A 9,489-nucleotide genomic window follows, 5' to 3' on the forward strand; every position below is an offset into this window, starting at 1 on the left:
GTCGGTCTACATTAATACCGGTAATTAACTTAGTCTCCCGCCTCGACACGACCTGAATCGGTGCCACGGAGCTTCGACACCGACTTTCGAAACTTCCTTCGTGGCCGCGATCAAAAACGCGCCCCCGGTAATTGAATCGATCGCGGCTCGATTAATGACCCGTCACTCCTGTTATCGACTTCCCTTAACAGATCTGCCCGGTTAAAGAAACTCTCTTTGCTTCTTGCTCGGGGCTTTTTAACGATGGCGTGTCGAAGTGGGTTATTTTGTTGGTTTAGCCAATTATTCGAGAACGAACCCTTTTATCGAGACGTTGCTTTCAAGGGTCTATGATTACATAAATCTTTTCCTTTTTTTTTTTTAATGCATATCAAAAACCAAATGAAGTTTCCAACTTTGTCCAACGATCGATCGAAAGCGAACTTAGAAGCGAAGTGATAAATTTGAGCTTCTTTGAAGGATGAAAAATGTTTTTTTGAAATATCTCCCGTTTAGAGATGAAGCGTACTTCGAATATTTGTATCGTGGCGTAAAGAATATCGAGATGAGCGTCATCGATTGAAATTTCGTTCTCCGGACGATGACGCATCTTTTTCGAGAGTTGCGGCATGTGTCCTCGTTGACGATGCCCGAAAAAATATGGATCGTCTTCCATACATGCAAATTTCTTCTTCCAAGAGCGAGACTTTTCAACCCTTGTTTGTCTCGCTTCGCGTCAGGAACGTCGTGCTGTGACAAAATGTACGTCTTCGACGAGGGAACTCTTCATCCACGATAACTTTGCATACAAATATTTCTTCATTTTTTTAATTGTGACTATCTATCTTCTAGGATCTCTTTACGTAGATAAAAGAATATTTTATTTTTTTTCATTACGTTCAAGAGACGAAATTCATTAATAGAGATCCTTATGGATCAACAAGAAGAAACTATTATCGAATATTTTCAAGATATAATCTTTCATTATTTCATATTCAAGAAATATTATTTCTAAAGGGAAGTGCGCAGAAAATTTATCTTCAGTTTTACGATATTTGAATATTTTCTAAAATCCTTTACTATACTCCGTTAATAAAATTCTTTATTCTCCTTTAACTTTAACAATCTCGAGAGAATCAAATTCTCGCCGATAGAAAAGTTTCAAAGAAATATCTGATCAGTCTCAACACGATCAGAAAGAAAAGTAGATATTCAGAATGTGGAACACGGATCATCGGTGATTCTGAACGTTTCACGTATAAAATCATTTTTCAGTCTATGCCCGAGGGGTATACAGGCAGCGATTTATCTCGTCAATCAAAGGGCCGCTTTATCGTTGAAGAAAAATTGATATTCGATTACGTGGCCCCCTATCCGAGAAGCTTCGTTGCCATTTTTGAAACGAGCCTCCACCACCCGCGGATGAAGAACACGGGACGCTACTTTGCGCTCCCGTGTGAATAAGATTCATTCTCATGCCGCGAGAAATTAATATCGAGGAGTGGAAGGATACCCTGGCCTCGCTAAAAGGCGGTCCATGTAGATAGATTAGATTCTTCTCGAAGATCGGTCTAATCTTATTCGAGAGGGATACCTTTTGAACAATGCGATCTACACGTTGTATCGCTTAAGATTACTTTTTTCTATTTATGATCACGAATCGAAGGTAGTCGTAAAATGATCCTACAGAATCTGTTTTTTAATCTTTTTCGAGCCGCGATAAAATAAAAATCTATCCAATTTTTTTTTACAAAGATAATTTCAAGGGAATCGAAACAACCCTCTTACAATTTTATAATTGCATAGTTTATGAAGATTTCTTGCGAATCTTACTACACTCAGTATTGCAGGATGATATCAATTTTGAAGATAGCAATATATCGTGCTTGTCACTTCTCACGCGGCGACGATATTCGAACGGGATAAGACCGGTTGCGCAACTCTGGAGATTTATGATCCAGTTTTCGCTCGACGCATTTGCATTATTGGTAATACAAAATTCTTACAACGTTCTTTCTTTTTGATATTAACCACGAATCGTTCAAAAAAATATCAAAGAAACCTCCAGCAAACATTCCTTTTCCCATTATTCACACATTTTAACACAAACGAATTATTACCAATCCCCGATTCGATTCGATGCTCTCTTCCCTCAACAGTCCACAAATTGTCACGATTATCCTCGTAAATCCGTGCGACGTACGAGCGTGAAACGAAGAAGCTCGCTTATCATTCGATCGCGATGAACGAGACACAACTACTACTCCCCTACCCCTCTTTTCTCGCTCATACCGAAGAAGTTCCTCGCGATCATCAACGCTTCACTCCCCCTCTATGAATCAAACACGGTTGTTCGAACGTTAATGAAAAACGATCCTTGAGCGAGTACGGGGTAGGGAGATTGATTTAATGTATCGCGCTGCCGGCGTTCGTGTCGAACCACCACCTTCCTCGAGTTGCATCGCGTAATTGCATAAAAGCGTGTGCGGTCGTTGATAAATGGCCGCGAGCTACTTAAACATTTCTCCGCCCCTCTCTCTCTCTCTTGCGCGCGCGTAATTGTTTTCATCGATTTCGAAATGGCGTTGGACGGTTACTAATTAACGGGACGTCACGTCGACGGGATTTCGAGGAACGCGGAAGAAATACGCGAATGTAGGTCAACGACCACGACGATGGCCAGTTTGTTTTCCTTCGAATAGGGTTGAAGGGTTGATTGGAAGCGAAGGTTTGGGTTAGGAGTTTGCACGATGGAGCGTGGAATTATAGAGGATTCAATGTAAAATCGATAGGTGAGTTGGATAAACGAGGAGTATGGGAGAATGGGATTTTGGGAGAATCGTCGACGACACTCGGATGGAAGCCCGGAAGTCATCGGGAGGTGCATGGACGTGGGAACACTACTACGTGGAAATCGTTACCGGACTCTTCGGGATCGAATGATATACTTTGGCGGGAAGATTGACCTCTTAGGGGAATCGTTTTCGTGGATATGTAATAACCTTGGATACGAATGTAGTGTAGAGGAGCACAAGCTGTATCGTAACCAATACATTTATTCAAAAATAACCATATTTATATACGTGTAATGTACCTTAGAACTCGATTGAAATCATCTAAAATTAGAAAAAATTTGAATCACTATAAAAAAATGAAAAATTAAAAACTTTACCTTTCAAAACATTTTTTTGAATTATCCCGATACAATTTCTCAAAATATTATCGTGTAAAGAAAATGGTATTAGAATAGAATTTAATAGAATAAAAATTCGCAAATTCGATGAATTAATTTGAAAATATTTAATTTATGTATATATGAAATTAATAAACGAAAAAAAAAGGTGAAAAAAAGAAGAAAAGATTGAATTATTTTTTTCACTCGATTCGATTAGCTTCCTCACTTTCTATCATGGGAACGACGCTTTCGTCAATTTTCTTCCCACTTAATACAATACCATTAGCGAAAGTTAATTCCCGCTCGCTTCTTCAACCCTTTTGAGTATTCTTCTTTCGTCTACATCGAAATTCAAAGTATTCCGACTATTATCCTATCTTTTAATTAACGAACATTTATTTGAGCTTACCTAAGCCATTCAAATGGATGGAATAATTTCCATGTTGGCCATTTATTATATCCTTCCTAGATTTTATTCTTTCGCTCAATTTTATTCAACAGAATTTCACGACACGAATATTTTCCACTTAAGAAAAAGCGACGAAAATTATTCTCGCCCGAGAAATTTTTCTCGGTGAATGATGAATCGTAAACGAAATGGGCTCCATTTACTCAACATGGCGGTCAAATACGCGCTTGTATTAGGCGCGTGTATGCTAAACCCCATCGACGTTCGTGCGCCGTATAACCGCCCAATAGTTAAACGATAAAATCTTCCTGGACCTCCCAAGGCAAAAGGTGTTTTTCTGCCTCTTAAACGAGGTTAAACTCGTTCCACCTATCCAACGTTCATCTATAAACTGAAACACCTCTTTGTTCTCTTAAGAATCTCTAGTCCCATAAAATAAGATTGAACCATCTGAAACGCAACGGTCTTGGTATTCGTCTGCGAATTTCTCACCCCCGTATTTTTCCATTTTCTTCTTTCGACTTTCTTCCGACGTGAAATCCTTAATTTCAGAGTACGGAAATAAATTCCGAGTAACTTGAACAGAAGTTCTAACTTAGTTTTAACTTTAATCGTTAAATCTAAAGATTTTATGATATATGTATAATTAACTGGTTAAAAGAACAAAATTGATTAAATATTTTCATTCATATCTTTTTCACAAATCAAACTTTATTCTTCGTTTCATCAAAATCATCGTGAAATCAATCATTATTTCTTTAGGGAATATCATATAATTCCTTCAATCCTGATCTCCCGGTGAATCTTTACTTTCTCATTCTGTGCGTGGAAACAGAGGACAGGCTAGCTCGAGACGTGCAACGATCCCGATTATCCCACGACCCTTATCTCTCTCGTTTACCCTTATCTCTGCTCAGACTAAGCCAATTAAAGTGGCTCGTGAATTTTCCAGCCAATCGGGCTCGCTCCCGCTTAATAATACAAATCTGGAGGATCGCTGTCTATTCCCTGTCAAACTTCTCGCTATTCCAACGTTTGGATTTTCCGAAATTGATTCAGTTTCCGATAACGTTGCACACATTCTATTGCTCAAAAATAATTTCGTAGGTATCTTTGGATATGAGTGACATTTATTATAAATCTGAAATTACCGCTAAGAAATTGCTTCGAATCAGATTCGCGTCCGTCTATTTTTATGTTATTATTCTACGTTATTATTAAAATATCCGACGGAAGTTACAATGCTCTCCAAAGATTAAAGATAATAATTCGAAATCAATAATTAATTTTTGAATAGAGAAAACTCAATTAAAAAAAATTATTCAATTTCGTGGCGTGATCATTGTGATGTGAAATTTTAAAAATAACGAACGTTAAAAATTCAGAAATTGATATTATTGTTGAACGGTTTCGTCGCAGATGCCATTTCCTGTCTCCCGTAGGAAAACTAAAGAATTATAGAAATGCGTCAACAAGATTCTTACGATATTGAAAATAATGTTTATAATGTCTGCAAGAGAGAACCGATGGGAAAATCGCTTGCGGAGTATTTTAATCACAATCTTGTTGGAAAATTTTACGTGACATGTTGACATTTTCTATTAGGTGATTCAGATTTAGGTAGAAAAAAAATTTTAAGTATTCATGTTATCGTGTACGAACAAGTGCAGCTTTGAAACGTTCTTTAATCCCTAATTTCTACATTAACGTATGATTCACGCATCCAAAGAATCATTCATTTTAACTCTTAAAGTTCACATTCCAATAAAGTTCGAAATTCCAAGATTCTTATTTCTAACCGAATCTATTTTACGAAATATATACCAATTTCCACAAGAAACTTAAGAAAATCAAATCTCAGAACAAGATCTCGTCCAAAGGAAAAACTTCACTCTCTCCTCCATTTTCCTCTTTTATCTTCTTCTTATCAACTTCTCCTCTACCCACCTGTTACAGAGCATCTCGTATTTCTTCAGGGTATTTTACATTTTCCTCATAACGCATTTATGTATATATATATATAACCAAGAGATTATACAAAAGCAAACAACGTCGAGAAAAAATCAAAAACCTCTTTCGCAGAAAAGAACATAATGCGATACACGAATGAAACTTTTCAAGGAGGAAACGAAATAAAGATCCACACTCGGCATTCCCTCTATTTTCTTTCCCTTCTCCTATTTGGTTACGAATTTTACATGGCGAGGATTTAAACGGCGAGGAGAATTCTCTCTATCGAGATAGAATCTTTATTCTATCTCGAGACACGCGGAATCAAGCAGTCGGAAGAGAAAACCCTTGTGACCACGTGGGAGAGATTGAAAAGAAGACGTGCCAGGGATAAGAAAACTCGTTTAATTTATGATATCCCGGCAACGATATCGGTTTTCATTATGTTCCAACGCGGACTTCGTGCGGAAGTTTGTGCGCGTGCGAATGCGAGACGAGTCCTCCTCTCTCTTTCCACCGTGCATTTCAAGTAGAAAATCCCCTTTTTCCTTCCCTTTCTCTATGTACCAGTCGTTGTCGTCGTCCTCGTCGTCGTTTCGAAAGTGGTTTTCCACGAAAGGGGCCGAGGAAATTTCAACGGCGAACGGAAGTGTCTACGGGGACCTGTGATAAATTTCACGGCTTGTCGCGTCCCACGGCAAACCGAAAGGCTTTAGTCTCGCGTGGATAAGATCTCGATGATCCTACTCGCGATAGAAAGTTACACCAAGGGTTTGAATTAGATTTTAGATTCAGTTTGTTCGATCTACGTAGCGATCCTAGTAAGAGGATGGACATAAGTGAATATTGGAAATAGAACGATACAGGAGGAGGAATTTTTGTAAATTGTTTTCTATTCTACGAGGAATTATTATTCGCACTGTGCTCCTCGTAAATACATTTTTGTTCTTGCAGTTTTCTTTGCAAATTCTCGAGTCGTCTAGAATTTAGTTCTCGAGTTTCTCTTACATATATATATATATATACAATACTGAACTTTATATCCAACTTCCATTGTCTTTTGTATCATTCCTTATATAGCTCTTCCTTTGTCCTACCTCTCTTCATCTCACTTAATATTCCTAACTTCTTCCTCTTTGTCCCTTTTTCCGCAACCCTTGTACCAGTTTTGTCATATCGCTCTTATCCTCCTTCGTTACTCATATTCTTCTTTTCATCCTCATTTTCGTGTTTTTTTGCGCCATTCTTGTTCCTTCTTGATCTATCAAATATTAATATCGATGCGTCTCGTCACGATAGTACAAAAAAATGTATTTAAAATAATAATTATATTACAGAAATCTCTTCTTACGGAAGATAAAACTATTTCTTAAATTTCTTCTTCAAACTTTATAAAATCCTTCGCAAAATCTATGTGAGAAACATGAAACATCAGCGAGAAAATTTGTAAAGGAATTCTTGAAATATCCTTCCCATAATCAGAAACAAAAATTTCAAACAACATATATTAACCGGAGAAAAAAAAAAATTGCAAATGGAAGATCGTATTAACGCAACGGTTGATCCTTAATGAGAGTTAATAATCCTCTCCCCGTCCGCCATTTTCCTCCACCCTCCTCTCATTTCTCTCATTTTCCACACATCTTGACCTCTTTTCTTTCTCCCTCCACATTCCAGCCTCGGTTTCTTTTCATTCCTTCGCCGTTTCGCACGTCCAGCCGCATTTTTCACCGGCCGACCAGTTATATCCTCGTGATCCCGTACCTCTCACACGTACCTTCCACCATCCAATCTTTCATCCCTGTGTATAGGAACGAGCGGACGGTTGAGGAGACGTCGAAGAAAAGCATTTCGTTTAATCACGCTGGTATTGGTAAATTGAATTATCGAGGGGCGAGGGGGGTGAAAAAATGAAGGAGGAAGCTGAACCGTCAAAGGGTGTGGGTTTATCGAGGAGAGGCCGCGTAGACCAGGATCCGCTAATGATAGGTTATAATGGAGCTGCCTGCACCACTGGTTAACCTCGAAAATGGAACGAATTTAAGTGGAGCAGCCTGGCATGGAATTAATTCTCAGGTAATCGGAAGTCAGCGGCGAGGTCTCGGGCAGGCGTAATCGATCTTCGATGAAATATGCCCCGGCCTCCATCTTCTTCCTGCTCTTCTTCCCCCGCGTTTTGCTCGTGATCCGGGTATTTGCTGATCGATGCACTTGGAACTGAAGAACAGGCGTCTCGATGGTCAAAACAGATGGGGATGGTTTTTGAAGGGATGTTTAATTTGAACGTTAGATTAATAAGTCGGGCGATGAGAGGGAATTCCAACGAGTTATTCTCTTTAGAACTTTCGGGTTATACGTTGAAAATTATTCCAGTGTTTGATTTTCCTCCGAGTTGGCGTTAACGTTCTTCCGTGGAGAAGAGATGACCCATTTTCCGCAAGAATTCTGTTACAAATATACGCATTGTAGAAGTTTGCGATATGTTCGTAACACGTTATTAATTAAACTTTCGAGTGACGAATTTTGCAAGATCACTTCGATATCGCAACTATCTGAAATTAATTTCTCCTTATAGACCCCGATTCCTCTTTAACGCCGTTATATCGATACAAATCAGATACGAGCGTTGAAAAAATCGATTCCGATACGGTGTCGCCGTAAATTTTCCAAGGTACGATCCCGTTGGTGGTCCGCTCGTAAATTTTCTTGGTCCATGGTTTTTCCCCTCTCCCCCAAAAGAAGCCGTGAGAATCGAAACAAATCTTGGCCGACCAATTAGACGTTTGTCCACCGGTCTCTCGTCTTCCGTCTTCCACGGCGTGTGTCCTCGAGCGGCGTTCCTCGGATCTCCCACTTGGATTAGAAATTTATTAGAGCCCCTTCACGCTAGGACATGGTCTGCGTGGGCGCAACCTGGGTCTTTTACAATTTTCAGGGCGGAAACGGAGGGCGTGGTGCGAGGTTCTCGTTTCGAGTGCAAGAGACCCACGGAGAACGAGAGAGAAAAGCGGCCGAATTTATAACCTGCCCTTTTGTCACGTTTCTCAGCAATGGGGTGGATCCGAGAGATGCGTCGCACGCGCGCCCCTGGGCGTCCATCTAATAGAACTTGATGTTTCTTAACGACCGCTTCTTGAGGAACGTAGAGGGTGTCTGTTGTAACCAAAAAAATGCGATTAGAAATACTTGTGTCGCGAGTTGTTCGAATATCTTACGAGTATATTGAAAAAGAAGAACGTTAAACAGAAAACCATACCGTCATCTCTCGTATTAAACGTATCGAAATACATATGAAATTACTTATTTCGAATTATTAATGTTCCATTCGCTTTAATTATTTTCCCCATTTATCGATGAAAATTTCAAATTCTATCCGAAACGGGAAAACTTTAAATATGAAACAACGTGGATACATACATTTGTCTTCCTAAATTTGAAAGGAGAACCAATTTTAAACCGTCTATACCAACGTATACATACGTATAAGATCAAACATAGCTACATTTAAATTTATGAGCGACCGAAATATTCGTTTATCTCGAACACGGCAGACATTCGTGTACAAGAACGGCCAGGCGAGAGAATATGAACGGGGATGATGTCTCCTCTCCGTACACCTTTGAAAATCCCATTGGTGTAGATGGAATCGAGCAATCGACTTAAATGCCAAGAGGTGTTAAGGCGCTTAAGTCATCAGGTTTTCGTCGAGCGATCAGGGCCAAATCCAAGAACGTTTTGTTCGAGCCGGTGTGATCAGATAAGGTGGAACGATGAGCGCGGTATTGCTTTCAAATTGGTTTCCGATTCGAGCGTACGATAGTGCCGACCCACGCCTCTCCTATACCCGCGTCTATTCATCTACTCGAGAGAGCTCGCGTTATTAGAAGCACGTTCGTTTTTCTGCTTTCCACTCTTCTATCTCTCTTCTTTTCTTTTTCCTATTTTTTCTTTTTTTTTTTTTTTTTTCGGTTTTACG

The 9,489-nt window shown here is 39.3% G+C and overlaps 1 protein-coding gene across 12 annotated transcripts in view; it reads right to left on the minus strand.

The window, feature by feature from the left end:
- LOC102680940 (protein madd-4) overlaps window positions 1-9,489 on the minus strand; it is a 116,077-nt gene that overhangs the window by 86,240 nt on the left and 20,348 nt on the right. The window contains exon 1 of one of the 12 annotated variants that reach the window (XM_031509849.1): window positions 6,865-6,896. The exons of the other annotated variants lie outside the window; for them this stretch is intronic. The gene's annotated coding sequence lies outside the window, so the exon portion shown is untranslated. Of the gene's footprint in view, window positions 1-6,864; window positions 6,897-9,489 lie in introns of those variants that run through there. 12 annotated transcript variants of the gene reach the window in all.

This window comes from Apis dorsata, unplaced genomic scaffold (assembly GCF_000469605.1).
Source record: "Apis dorsata unplaced genomic scaffold, Apis dorsata 1.3 scaffold_187, whole genome shotgun sequence".
NCBI lineage: Eukaryota > Metazoa > Arthropoda > Insecta > Hymenoptera > Apidae > Apis > Apis dorsata.